We start from the raw sequence: 15,499 nt of genomic DNA on the forward strand, positions 1-15,499 counted from the left end.
GCTACATACTTACATATTGCATAAAGAAAGAAAATTAGCGCATTTCCAGTAGTCCGAATTACAAAACAAATCACAAGACATTGCCAACCCACTTACAGGGAATGAAAATATAGAACAGAAAACCTTGAGCAAAGTAATATAACATCGAAAAATAATTCATATAACTCTAATAATAATAATAATAATAATAATAATAATAATAATAATAATAATAATAATAATAATAATAATAATAAATCCTAGTATCTTTCCATTTACCTGGAATTGGAATTTTGTATGGATTTAGCCTAATTTTACGACCGGATGCCCTTCTTGCCGACGCCAACCCTAGGTGGAGTGATGTAATTACTATTGCATGTTTTTGTAGTGGTTTGTAGTATGTTCTGTTGTGTGTAGATGAAGAAGGTTATCCAGTCCCGGATCCAGAGTAATTAACTGTCGACTACCCGGTTACTATCCTCAACCCGGTCGAATCCGGTGCCCTCTGAACCAAAGGCCAGCACGCTGATCATTCAGCCAAGGAGCCGACCCTAAACAACTTGGCAGGTTCGATCCTGGCTCAGCACGATGGTATTTGAAGGTGCTCATATCCCTCAGAACTCCTGCGGGACAATATTCCGGCACCTCGGCTTATCCGATAAAGTAGTTAATAGGACGTAAAACTAATAATAATTTATGAAAAATAAGTATTCTAGAGCCGTGGGGTACAAGGTTTGAAGTGAACAATGGTGTAATAAAGTATCCCTTAATAATAATAATAATAATAATAATAATAATAATAATAATAATAATAATAATAATAATAATAATAATAATAAAAATAATAATAATAATAATAATAAAATAACAAGAATTTGTAGGATAAACAATTTGAAATAACTGTCGAAAAAGAGAACGGTTCTTCTTGTGATAATGATCTTAAATCACATAAGTTAACTTTCCTGAATAATTCACTTCGATTATCTTTGGAAGAAGATTATGGTAACGCCGATTTTTATTTGCCTTATGTAGCACCCACTCAGACACGCCTTATAGCTACGATGGGATAGGAAAAGGCTAGGACTGCGAAGGAAGTGTCAGTGGCATTAAGGCACAGCAGCCCCCGTATTTGCCTGATGTGAAAATGGGAACCACGGAAAACCAGCTATCAGTGCTGTCGGCAGTGGAATTAGAACTCACTATATCCCGAATGCAAGCTAAGAGCTATATACCGCGAATCACGTAGCCAACTCGCTCAGTAGTAGTGTTGATGTAGGACTTGTAACACCGTTGTTCACTTTATATTTATTTTCAAAATGCTGGGGAAATGTGCTCTGTAGGATACAATGTAATAATAAATAGTGGTCTTGGTTTTTCTTCCTACCGACTACTTAGTACGGTTTTCGGAGAAGCTGAAGTGCCGGAGTTTTGCCCCGGCGGAGTTCCCTTACGGGCCGGAAAATCTACTGACACAAAGGTGACCTGTCTGAGCATCTTCAAATACCAAATATGGCAACTTGGGCTCAGAAAGCTAGCGCTCTACCGTCTGAGCCACTTAGTCAGGTAGGATACATTTTTATCGTGTTTGGCTGCCAGTTCCTACAAGAAAATAAAAGTAGGCCTAATGTACACGTGCTGGATTGTGCTACACAGGCAACGTAATTCTGCTAATCGCCCAAAACTGTGTACATTAGTAAAAAAAAATCTTATCTGAAATGATATTTATTCTTCGTGTTTTCTCTACAATTTATGCAATTGCATGCCGCACACGTAGAGAGCATAATTTCTTCGATCTAATCTGTTAAAAGTATCGCACCGTATGCGGAAGAAATTATATGAACGGCGCTTAAACTATGGAGTCGCTATTTCGTCTTGGCACCACCCAGAGCGCTGTAGCAGCCATGTTAGCCACTCTATAGTCCTCTTTCTAGCTCGTTGGGTCTAACAGTTTGCTGGTGTTCTTTGACTTCGCACTGTAACAAAACACATTCTGAAAGGGAAGACGTCGCAAGTCCTCGTATTACGCTTGTTCGTTTGAAGGACTTCGACAATAGGGCACAGCAGCTTAAACGAACTTCTGCAGATACTTCACCAGAGCAACAAAACAAGGTTTCGGGTATCGAACGCCTCCTTTGTCCTGGTGCATAATCAGTTCCATTTTTCTCAAAAGAGAACTAGGTCTGTCAAAGTACACATTATCCCGACTTACATGTTATGTAATGACAAGAGAGCAATTTTTTATCGACCTGCTTCTACCAGCTGCCAATGCCTACTTGGATGTACTGCAGGAACTCAATAAAATTAGACAAGGGATATGGCCAGAGTTTCATTCAACGGATGCAGTGATATATAGGGAATGGGCACAAGCCAGATATGACCTACGTCATGTATTGACAAGATATGCTGTACACGGTTTCCATCATTGGATATGCCTAACAGATAAATTCCATGACCCGGACGATAACTGCAAGTGTAAATTACGTAGAGCCTACGAAATACACAAGGCCGGGAAATTCAGCACTCTAAACTTGTCCTCGAGATACTTCTGACAAGCGCCGCTAGAGTTCTCTTTACTATTCTGTCTCGCCCGCTCATTGCAACACGTTGGTTTGCGAAAAACTATGAAATTTAATTAAAACTAGTAATTTCAGAGGACACCAAACCGATATAAGATAAAAAATAGACTAAGAGCAATTGTATGACTTATTTTCTGGAACGTAGGCCTTTGTCTCACACGAAAACTTCGTGATCAATTAAGACAAATACAAATCAACAGCATTAATGTTCAAATGATCACAAGGAACAATTAATTTAATCTCACAGAATACTATCTATAATGTATGACGTACCGATACATAAGATTAGCTTACCTGAGATGCAGGGAGTTATCACAATTTCAGCACTTTGCGGTTCAGGGGTTTCCTTCTGAAATTCTTGAACGCATCATCCTGATCGGAAATTTTTGAAGTTCAGATATCTTAAAACGTTTTTCTGATTTCATTGCCCGTATCCTACTTCTCAATTTAAATAGTGTTTCCCTTAACCTGGTATTTGACTTTCTTGTCAATAAATATTTCGATTTAAAAGAGCTACTCGTAGCCTTTCCCTTTCATAGAAACGAGACTTGTACCCCTTTTTCGTTTGTGACTGGTGTAGAACCGTTATTTGTTGAAGATATATCATTATCTGAATCAGAAATTCTACTAAATTTTGATGGTACGTCATTTCTGGGAGCTGGATCCTTCCTGCGCTTGTTACTTTTCTGTTTAACAGGGTACACACTAAAAAAAAAGAAGGAACTTTGTTGGGAAGAATTCGTTTGATTGATGTGCTTACTTTAAAATCTGACGTATTAAAATGCAAGCTACACACTCGAGAAGAATTGTTAGGTACCCAAAGAGATCCTACTTTATCACCTTGCCTCCACTTCTCTCTTAAACCGCGCTCCGAAGGGAAACTATGAAGTCACATTTTCTTGCTTTTTAGCAGTATCGAAAGTACACAGAGGTACACAACAGTTCACCATCTTCTCAACCTCACATACACACACCGACAGAAAAAATACTGACAATAAATTGCACAAAATCAACACAACATCCGCACATCACAATGTTAAAAGTCCGCCAAGAACAGAACGGAAACCTGACATCTAGCGGCCAAGCCGTGAACACGGTCGGGCCGCTTTTTCAGCGGCAAATTGCTTCCTATTTCCCGGCCTTGGTAGAGCCGTTGCCTACGCTATAATAGTATCTAGTAGGCTTTGGTAGAGCGCAGCGAAGGATTCAGTCGGCTGTGGTTAAACTAGTGGTATAAAACAGGCAGTATACGAGGATCGAGACGGCGGTGTGTACAATGCAAGTGGTGTTGTAAGTATACAACAGATAGCGCTACAATCCAGCTTTGGAAGAATGCGTACAAAAAAGAAATGTGTCGCTTGCAAAATTGTTAAAGTCTGTACTGCTCAATACAGTAATCAGTACGTGGAAAACTGTATTGAAACTAGTCTCGTTGTATAAAAATTAATCGGATTACATTCTGTTTATTCGTTTTCATTTACGTTTTCATAGTTGGTAACATTTCTCTCCCGCCCTTCTATTGCGGATCGTTTGGGAACTAAGGTTGACAGGGTGTATGAATGTGTGTGTAGTGATTGATTTCCGAGATATGTTGTGAATGTGTTGCATTTTCATAAAATAAGTTGGTTTTTACGTAGTGAAGTGTTTCTGTTGTACATTAGTGAGTTGGTATACTTCTGTAAAGCTGCACGTCAATTATTTCGAACAGCAGACATTCACTACCGGCTCATCAGTCGATGTAAGTATTTTGAACTGAAGGCTGTTTTGTATTGATCATGGATTGTTAGGATTTAAGAAACATATCAGGAAATCATCTAAAAGTGAAACAGTCTTCTTCTCTCTTTGTTGGCGATGTTGACATGTATATCAGGAATGTAGAATTCTTCTTACGTGATTTATAAATCAGGCTAACCACACCTAAGTAATGTATAATAGGTCTATTTATTTTTCAGATTTTGAAAGAAAACTGTCACATTTGAAAATATTCGGTATTAGCTTTCTTTGTATTTGGATCAATATCCAAACACACAGAAGAATCATACCAGTTGGAACTGGAATGTTGCCAATAGGCCAATTCTATTATTCTCATCCAGGTTTTTTTCAAATGTAAATATAGTCTGCCGGTGACGGATTTGGTCGTATTGCGTTTTGTTTGTGTGGTTTACTGACACAAGGATGAGTTGGGAGATATTTTTCTTTCTGACTTGGCCCTACCTGATGAGTGGAAATTAGGATGAATTCTTCAGGAACTTGCGATTTTATGTTATTAAAAAAGACGGATTTGAATTGTTTTACAGTGATAATGTACATATAGGCTACGTATAATTTCTCAATATGCAAACCATATTTATTTAAATCATATTAATAGGCTACTGTTACACACTTGAACATATTTGTAGCATGTTCTTAAAAAAAAAAGAAATAGCTTTTAGAAAGGCCTACATTTCTGCTGAATAAGGCTATTAGTATAGGGGAATGCTGTTCAGTTCCTTGCTCTGCATCCCTCAGTAATACTGTTGTCAGTGTATGTGTTAAGAGTATTATTTAATGTTTAGTCTCCTCATTTTAATTTTCTCTGCAACAGAACTACCATAAATTAAACTATTTGATTAGAACTACAAGAATTGTATATTATTATAAGTTCATGGAAAATATGGTTACCGGTACCTGGTTAAGCTGTGGTTGACAGATCGAGTGGCTGTGCAGTTTGAGTCATATAGCTGTCATTTTGCATTCAGGAGATAGTGGGTTCGAACCCCATTGTCGGCAACCCAGAAGATGGTTTTCCGTGGTTTCCCATGAGGCCATGGTTGCTTCCTTTCTTATCCCACTGTCACCATAAGACTTGAGCTATCTGTGTCAGTGTGACGTAAGTTCATAGTTCCGGAACCTTTAAATTAAACTGCTTCCAAAAATTCACAATGGATGTAGGAATAGTCCCACGAGCTCCTACCATTAATCCTATCACTTCAGTGTCCTTCACTCCAAATGTTATCTGTATAATAAGTTATGGTCGGTTACTGGTGATGTCTTGTCTAGTTGATGACTCATCAGGGCTTATATAATTTTACCACATTACTTATTTTCTTCTGACCGGGCGTGTTGGCTGTGCGGTTAGGGGCATGCTGCTGTGAGCTTGCATCCAGGATATAGTGGGTTCGAACCCTACTATCAGCAGCCCTGAAGATGGTTTTCCAGGCAAATGCTGGGGCTGTACGTTAATTAAGGCCACGGCCACTTCCTTCTGACTCCTAGACCTTTCCTATCCCATCATTGCCATGAAACATCTCTGTGTCGGTGTGACATAAAGCATATTGTAAAAAAATATATATTTTCTTCTTCCATGGTATCATAGCCCTTTTTATTTTAACGTGTGCTCTCTTTAGTACGGTGGCCCACTCTTCCCTATCGCTGTATGGTAGTCCATATTAACAGATTTGATTACCGGTATTTCTTTTGATGCAGTCTTGAGTGAAGTTGTATTCTAGCTCTGAAATAAATTAACATCTGATTCCTCATTCTCCTTTTCTGTTCCCCTTGATGATTTTTGGCATTGCAATTTTCATTAATTTGGACTGCACGCGTTCTACACATGGAGAAGTGTACAGACATGCTCAGTTCACCTGTCGAGAAGTCAGAAAGTTTACTAATGAGACTTCACTAGTGGAGAGATTCACTCAGCCTTCATCAGAGACAAGAAGCTAAGGGCGTAGAGTACCAAGGTTACACACAGTAACTCCGGTACAGGGATGGTTTGGATTATTCCTTTGCATTTTTTACATGGAATAAGTCTTACCCTTCTCTCCTAACATCTGACAAGAAAAAGTAAGCTACATTATCAAAACATGGACCCTGAGAAAAAGTAAAATAAAACTGTAGTAGGCTGAGCGTAGAATCTAGAGAACAGTAGTTGAATCAGAAAGGTAACAAATAAAGAGGATTTGAAAGAATTTGCCAGGAAAGAAGTTTTGTGAGAACTGATTGAGTCACTGTTTCTACTTACCGGAGTGCAGAGTAAAAGGAAAAAGAGAGAAATAGGTCTCAGGCGACCACAGTTCATACACGACAATAGCTCAAGTTTCCATTAGTTTGGAATAACGTACAGTTCTGTGCTAATATATTTTGTAACTTGTCATAGCCATGGGTAACTTCTTTAATGCAAAATTACATCTTGTTTTCTAAAAGTCTCATCGTTTTTAGGTATTATTTATATATTTTACATGTTCAGGATATCAATTTTACATAGTTAAATAGAGAAATCTGTACCCTAAGTATACAAACTACATTACTAGATGGAATGTGAGGACCATGGTATTATCATTAGCAGAAACTAGATCGTTCATGCTGCAACTTTTAGGCAGGTTTCTGCAGATCAGTGGATGTTATGGGTCCTGTAAATCACCGCACTTGTAGCGCTCGTCTTCAGTGATGTATCCCCATTTTTCAGATTCACCTTGCATCGGGACACTCCAGTTCTCAGCCTATTTAACGTCTTCCATGTAGCATACGGCAAATGATAGCCTTGCAGGTTATAAACTTCATTTTCCTCGTCCGTATTGAAGATCTACTTGTGATACAATTCCTTTAGTTTTGCCAATTGCCACCTTTTCAATACAATAAAAATATGTTACAAACTTACATATTTATTATGATCTTTACATGGTGCATGTTTCGTTCCTTTTCGTGAGCATCATCAACCAAACTATCATTAATCTAAGATTGTGTAAGATCATAAAACAATTCTTTGGTTCAAAATTACTCTTATAAAACTAATTGAAAATCTTATAATATTTTAAAAGTCACACTACAATAAAATTATGTCTTAAGTTAACACTTTTTGTCTAAAATCTTCTTCAGTCTAAACATTTTATCGCCAAAACTTATCCGGTGAACATCTTTTAAAATTGTTTAAAATGAGAATAAAATAAAAATAAAAAAACTTTGAAATCTGGCTAGTTGTGTTGATTCCCGTTGCTTAAAACTTCATAACAGTATTGAATATCTTCTGCAGTTGATAATTGTCATTATGGATAATAGACTTGTTCTCGTTGCTGGAGTAACATTTATAAAATTTATTGGTATTAAATTTGATTATCAATGGGGTAAAATTATTCGTGAACAAACTTGTTGATAAAACACTTTTTGATGTGATATTGGATTCAAAATGTTCTCGAACGTTCCATAATGACATAATGACTTGGTGTATTTTCCTTTCTGCTGCTTGATTGTTTGGTGTTACTCCTAGCTTCTTGAGAACTCAATCAAGCAGCAGAAAGGAAAATACACAGTCATTATGGAACGTTCGAGAACATTTTGAATCCAATATCACATCAAAAAGTGTTTTATCAACAAGTTTGTTCACGAACAATTTTACCCCATTGATAATCAAATGTAATACCAATAAATTTTATAAATGTTACTCCAGCAACGAGAACAAGTCTATTATCCATAATGACAATTATCAACTGCAGAAGATATTCAATACTGTTATGAAGTTTTAAGCGACGGGAATCAACACAACTAGCCAGATTTCAAAGTTTTTTATTTTTATTTTATTCTCATTTTAAACAATTTTAAAAGATGTTCACCGGATAAGTTTTGGCGATAAAATGTTTAGACTGAAGAAGATTTTAGACAAAAAGTGTTAACTTAAGACATAATTTTATTGTAGTGTGACTTTTAAAATATTATAAGATTGTCAATTAGTTTTATAAGAGTAATTTTGAACCAAAGAATTGTTTTATGATCTTACACAATCTTAGATTAATGATAGTTTGGTTGATGATGCTCACGAAAAGGAGCGAAACATGTACCATGTAAAGATCATAATAAATATGTAAGTTTGTAACATATTTCTATTGTATTGAAAAGGTGGCAATTGGCAAAACTAAAGGAATTGTATCACAAATGATAGCCTGCCGCAGATATCTCCTCAATATTCTCCCAATGCTCTTCAGCTAACAAATCTCACCACAGTTGGAGTCTGCATTTACTAGGTAATAAAAAATCAAATCAAAATCTCTTTATTTGCGAATGAGGTGTCTACCTCGGTGGCAAATGGTACACTAAAATACATTATTGTCAAGCACTAAATTTTAAATTAACAGGAGACGAATAAAATTTTCCTAGAATACAATATTATACAATTTACGCTAATAATTTTTTCTATTAAACACACACATCATCCTTAATAAATTTATATTGTTTACAAAATTCTACTTATAATATCTTACAAACATAGTCAACTCATATACAGTACGGTATGTGAAATTACTTCTAATAATACTATACAACTGGTATAAGATTAAAATTTACATAGCATTTATTTACATATTTATATTTTACCCATTTTGGAACCTAAGTAGCATAACGACCTGCTGCGTCTTAACCAGAGCCCCTTTTGCCACCTCTTTTCAGAGTTCCTGAAGGGCCTTCACAGCTACCGTAGCGGTCCCAGGGCCCTCGAAGTCCCCACTGTACTTCACCCCTACAGGCAGTCCCCTACTTGGGCTGTCCAAACTCCTTAGACCAGGGGATGGAATTAATTTAATCACACACATTTATTATTTACAATATCCTGCACTGGTCGAATGCCCTCTAACATTTAATTTATTATCTCTGTTGTTGTTTATTCTCTTCTTGAATATCTGTACAGATTTTGGAAAAGGATCAAACACTACCCCTGGTAAACTGTTCCACTCCTTCACGCCCTTCCCAATGAAAGAAAATTTACCCCAATCGCTTCTGCTAAAATTCCTTCTAATTTTGTACTTGTGGTCAGTTCTACCAATATAATTATTTTCCGACCGAAGCCTCTCACGGATATCTCCCCATGCTTCTTCTCCTGTATAGGCTCTATATAATCCTATAAGTCTAGTTTTCTCCCTTCTCTTACTTAAAGTTTCCCATCCAAGTTCCTTTAACATTTCTGATACACTACTCTTTCTCCTGAAATCCCCTGTTACAAACCTTGCTGCTTTCCTCTGCACACCATCTAGTTCTTTTATTAGGTATTCTTGGTGAGGATCCCAAACACTGTTTGCATATTCCAATAATGGACGAACCATACTTAAGTAACATTTTTCTTTTAATTCTTTGTTGCATCCTTTAAGTAGCCTCATTATGACATGTAACGATCTGTATGCTTTCCCAACAACGTCATCAACATGACCCTTCCAATGCAAATTACTTTCAAATCTCACACCTAAGTATTTGCACTTGCCATCTTTTGGGATAACTACCTCATCCAAAGTATATTCAAATTCAGTTTTAAAGCTCCTGTTTGTAAAAGTTGTAACAGTTGATTTGGCTCCATTAATCTTCATATTATTTTCTTCAACCCATTCCTGGATACTGTCAAGGTCCCTTTGTAATTCTGAGCAATCCTCAATGTTACTTATTTCCCTATAAACAATTATGTCATCTGCATACAATCTTATTTTCGATGTTATATTGTTCCCTAAGTCATTTGCGTATATTAAGAAAAGTAACGGACCGATTATACTACCCTGTGCAATTCCCTTCCAGACTTTCTCTTCCTGTGATATATTATTTCCTACTTTGACTTTCTGAACCCTTGAATTTAGAAATGTTCTTATCCAACGTATAACCCTTACGTCCAATCCTATTCCCTCCAATTTCTTTAATAATATTCCATGTTCCACTCTATCAAAGGCTTTGGAAAGATCTATGGCTATGCAATCTAACTGGCCTCCTGAATCTAACTGATCTGATATGTCCTGCTGAAATCCCACCAGTTGTGCCTCGCAAGAAAATTTCTTTCTAAATCCATACTGGCTCCTCATGAACCAATTTTTATCATCACATATCCCTCTGATGTACTTTGCTATTAAACTCTCCAGTATTTTACAAACTATACTGGTCAGGCTGATTGGTCTGTAGTTCTCTGGTTTCCTTTTATCACCCTTTCCTTTATAAATTGGTATTATTATAGATTCCTTCCATTCCTTTGGTATCACACTATTATTTATGACATAGTCAAAGAGAAATTTTAAATAAGGCACTATATACCACCCCATTGTCTTTAATACCTCCCCAGTAATTTGATCACTTCCTGCTGCTTTTCCTTGCTGAAGCAGTTGGATTTCTCTGAAAATATCTTCATTTGTGAATGAGAAGCTTCTTGTTTCCCTCTGTGTCTCTCCCTCTCTATCTTCTGTTACGGTTTCCAAGTCCTGACAATCTTCTACTGAATCTCGGAATTCCCTACTAAAGAGGTTTGCTTTCTCAGTATCTGTTAAATAGTGTTCACCCCCTTCTCCCACCATTGTAGGAATTTGGATTCCTTTTCTTTTTTGATTCCTAATATATGAATACAGCTCTTTCCATTTCCCTTTGTGGTCATTACCCTCTTGAAGAATGCCATTCATATAATTCTCTTTTGCTTCCTTTTTCACTCTATTCAGTTCCCTCATTAGTTGTTTTCTAGTTTCTCTATTCTCCCTACCTTCTTTGATTTTCCTGTTTACTATTCTACATTTTCTTTTTAATTTTCTTATTTCCCTTGTGTAATAAACAGGGTCTGAGGTCATTTTACCCTTCTTAACAGGTACAAATCTCTTCTCTCCTTCCCAAATTATTCCTTTAAATTTAGCCCAAAGTGTATCCACATTATTCCCTTCACTTATCCAACAACTGAATTGTGATTTAAGGTAAGTCCCAAATTCATCAACTTTAGTTTTTCTGTATAATTTCTTGTCTTTTGTGACCCTCTATTAAGCATTTTTGGTATGAGTCCTACATCCATTATTACAGCCTTATGGTCACCTATTCCTTCAATTACCTCAGTTTTATCAACAATTTCCCATGGTTTAACCAAGAATACATCTAGCAAGTTATTGAGACGAGTTGGTTCTTGTACTACCTGTGTAAATCCTCCCTCCCAAATTAACTTATTTGCCAGTTTCTGTTCATGGGCTTCACTTGCAGCTCCATTCCATTCAACTTCAGGCAAGTTTAGATCTCCCCCAATTATTACCGTATCATTATTGTTTTTATGAGTATAATCTATTATTTTCTCAAATATTTCCATATCTCTTTCCTCCCTTCCAGGCCTATATGTTCCTATAATTCCCACCTCCTTCATATTATCACAAACTAATTTTATCCCTAATATTTCATCCCTTTCATCAGTAAACCATTCATGCGAACAATAAGTTTCCTTCACCAGAATAAATACCCCTCCTCCTTTTTTATCTCCTCGGTCTCTACGATAGACTGTATACCCTTCTGGAAATACTTCTGTATTACCCACCCCTTCTCTCAACCACGATTCCACTCCTATCACCACATCCGTCTCATAAGATTCCATCAATGTACCGAATTTTAATTGTTTATTTACTACACTCTGACAGTTTACCAAGAGCAATCTCAGACCTCCTTCCTCCCTAAAACTTGACTGTTGCAATTGGGTAACGTTTGACTCATGATCTAACTGCCACCGTTGACTGCAAGAAGCTCTTTCTTTATCTTAGCCTTGGAAGCTGTTGTTTTCGTCTGTACAGGGGATGTCTCGGATCAGATTCCTGCTGCTTCTTCTCCATTTCCGCAGCTGTTCTTCTCCAAATATCTGATGGTGCTATTCCCATGATTTGATATATTTTACAGATTGGAGTTGGTAAAATATTTATTCTGATGTCTCCAAAATATGCCAGCCCCGTGGTGTAGGGGTAGCATGCCTGCCTCTCACCCGGAGGCTATGAGTTCGATTCCCGGCCAGGTCAGGAATTTTTACCTGGACCTGAGGGCTGGTTCGAGGTCCACTCAGCATACGTGATTAGAATTGAGGAGCTACCTGAGGGTGAGATAGCGGCCCTGGTCTAGAAAGCCAAGAATAACGGCAGAGAGGATTCGTCGTGCTGACCACACGACACCTCGTAATCTGCAGGCCTTCGGGCTGAGCAGAGGTCTCTTACTGCTCTCAAAACTTGTTAGCTGAATTCATTTAACCACAAATTATTTCTAAGAAAAGGAAATCCAAAATAATTAAACATTTTTGGTACAAAACATGTAAATAATACTTGGAGAATGGTGAAAACCATTATAGTATGAGCAAAATATGTTTAATACAATTTTTTGGTCACATATATAAGTATTTATTGTCAACTTTTGGATTTGGGCGATGATAAATGTAGTAAAATATGCACATCTGTGACCAGAAAGTCAGTAAGTTTAGTAATGAGACTTCACTAGTGGAGTTATTCACTCAGCCTTCATCAGAGACAAGTAGCTAAGGGCGTAGAGTACCAAGTAACATAAGTTTGTAAAATGAAATCCGCATAAAAGTATGAATTGTCATAGAAATTCCAGTCCTTGTCATGATTCAAGCCAGATTTCGATTTCATTTTGTCCCGTAAAACCAATATTAGCTGCCCAAGACTATTTTCAACGAGTGAGTTGATTGATGAGAAACACACCAAGCGATTTGCTGTGTGGTATGGCTCTGGTAGGTATAAGCTTGTATTATTTATTGCAATGGAAAATAAATGTTTTATATATTAATCAGTCTCTACAGAATAAGAATGTTCAGCAACAATGATAATAATTACAATAAGTGCCATAAACTAAAATATGTTCACACACAGACACACACACAAAAGACAAGAATTCTTGTAAACAAAATACAAGGAAGAAGAATATTTATTACTAATAGGTTTAATCTCTCCTGAGGCTCCCTAGTTTGCATTGGAAAGATGCATGACTTTCTACAAAAGACTTCTATATTAGGTGATATCCTGAATACGCTTGAGTGTGCCATTTGCTTCAGAGCTGATGTTTACATGCCTCCACGTTAAAAATTATCTTGACCTTCTACAGGATGGTCAGCAGAAGTGTGTGTTCTCCTGCAATTATGAACTGACAATTAGGCTGGAAAAATCTTTTACTGAAAAAAAAAAAAAAAAAAACTAATAGGATGTTTGTCCTTGTTTCTATTTTTAAGATACAAACCACACTGTAGGTAGCTCTGATGGTATTACACAACAGATAATATAAGGGGTGTTGCAGCATTGTTGCATTAGTGGGACACGGGCACAGAATACCTGCCTCTTGTGAGAGTTGACTTCCCAAGAACACTCAAGGCCGGTAGCTGAGATCGTCATTGGTTCTACTCGCTTGCTCTGTATTCGTATCCGACCTCCCTCAGTTGACTCCTGTTCCCCTCCGACCCTGGAGGTGTTAGGTTTGTGAGGACTACCCTTCACGGCCCTTTCCTTCGTTTTCCAATACCAGATTGGACCTCTTCTGATTTACCTAGAACAGAGCACAAGTTTGTTTGTTCAGATGCCGTAACTTTCAGTGATATCTAGTTTGAAAACAAACAAACCTGTGGCACAACAGCCGTTGTCTCCCAAGATGACTGTTGCACATCCTAATACTAGAGTGGTACATATTCTGCATCTCATATCAACAGGTCAGTTGGTCTCATGGGGCTGAACCCTCACTGCAGGACTGGCCGAGAATCAAACCTGGCATCTCCAGGTACCCCTTCATCTTAGGACTTGCAATGTCTAGTTGAGTTGAGGGTTTCAGTCAGTCATCACTTCACAAGTTCTCAAAATAATGGGATAGGTTACTTTTTTTTTTTTTTTAATGTGAAAGTATGGATGCAATGAAAGTAACACATGTAATTAAATATCGTAAGCTTTTATAAATACCATACTGGAATGCTTTTCAAATGTATGACAGAATGATGCAAGAGATTAAATAACGCACAAATAAGCTCCTCCTTCCCTGCTTTCTTTCCTCTTAACATGCATCATTTAATATCTTAGGCCTATTTCTAGGCTATATGAAGATCTTCAGGGAATAATATGTGCCATTTTGTTTTCTTTTTTCAGGAGAGCAGTTTTCAAGTTCCAAACACATTCAAATTAAATCATATGATGCAATATGATCTCTATTTTTGTTTCACGGTTAATATATCTTGTATCATCAGAGTATTTTCTTGGTTGCAGCATAAGCCATTCCTTTGTGTTTTCTTTTTGATGAAACATTATTTTTCCTGAAAAAAATATTTTTTGAACTCTTGTAACTTTATTTAGCCTGATTTTGATCAAACTCTGTCCTTAAAACACAACAAAATATCATTTAGCGTAGGCCTGTAAAATACTAAAAAGGAAACATATCAGACTATTTTGTTAGAGTATAAACAGTAAGAAGATCGATGGATTTTATACCAGTTTATGATTTACATTGAAGTCCTTTATGTGAAAATCCTTTAAAAAAGGCTTTTCTCTCTGGGCCTGTTGAGCAAATAGAGAGAAAAGAAGCATATGATTTATTTTCTGATATTAGATGCTTGCATATAGAAGATTTACTAAAGAAAAATATATTAATGTTACCTTGAGGAAAGCAACGGGAAACTACCTCCCTCCTCATTTCTCTAGTACGCCTATTCAGTGATACCTAGGCCATCTATGACAGCCGATGGCGGAGCTGTTGAGGATTCAACCAGCCTTAGGGCTGAAGACTGAACATACATACATGTAAAATATCACTAATATTCAAATATTGACAAGAAAATTAATCTTTATATTCATCCTAAAATTGACAAAAATGGACTTATCATGTTTTTCCCCTGTGGTCTTTTTATTGGGCCCTACATATTTCTTAATCTCGAACATCCTTTTATGTCTTCTATTTCAGATTGTCAGCTTTCTAAACACTTGATGAGATTAATTTTATATTTCACTTGTGATTTGATTTAATTGACCACTTGCCTAATTAATTTTAACATTTCTCAAGACTGAATGACATGCCCAATTAATATTATAATTCTACTTACTTCATTCTTATTCTTCCCTGTTACATTGTGTGTTTATGGGCTCCATTGGTAGACAGCATTTGTTAGTACTGTTAATTGAACCAGTTGTGTATTTTTGCTGGAATGCATTGTGGACTGTGAAAGTAATATGGACCTATTT

At 36.7% G+C, this 15,499-nt stretch overlaps 1 protein-coding gene across 1 annotated transcript in view; it reads left to right on the forward strand.

Moving 5' to 3' along the window:
* Nucleotides 1-4,115: 4,115 nt before the first annotated feature.
* Nucleotides 4,116-15,499, forward strand: part of RalGPS (Ral GEF with PH domain and SH3 binding motif) — a 605,207-nt gene continuing 593,823 nt past the window's right edge. The window contains exon 1 of the mRNA XM_067146666.2: nucleotides 4,116-4,293. The gene's annotated coding sequence lies outside the window, so the exon portion shown is untranslated. The remainder of the gene's footprint in view (nucleotides 4,294-15,499) is intronic.

The sequence above is a fragment of the Anabrus simplex genome, chromosome 1, assembly GCF_040414725.1.
Source record: "Anabrus simplex isolate iqAnaSimp1 chromosome 1, ASM4041472v1, whole genome shotgun sequence".
Lineage (NCBI taxonomy): Eukaryota > Metazoa > Arthropoda > Insecta > Orthoptera > Tettigoniidae > Anabrus > Anabrus simplex.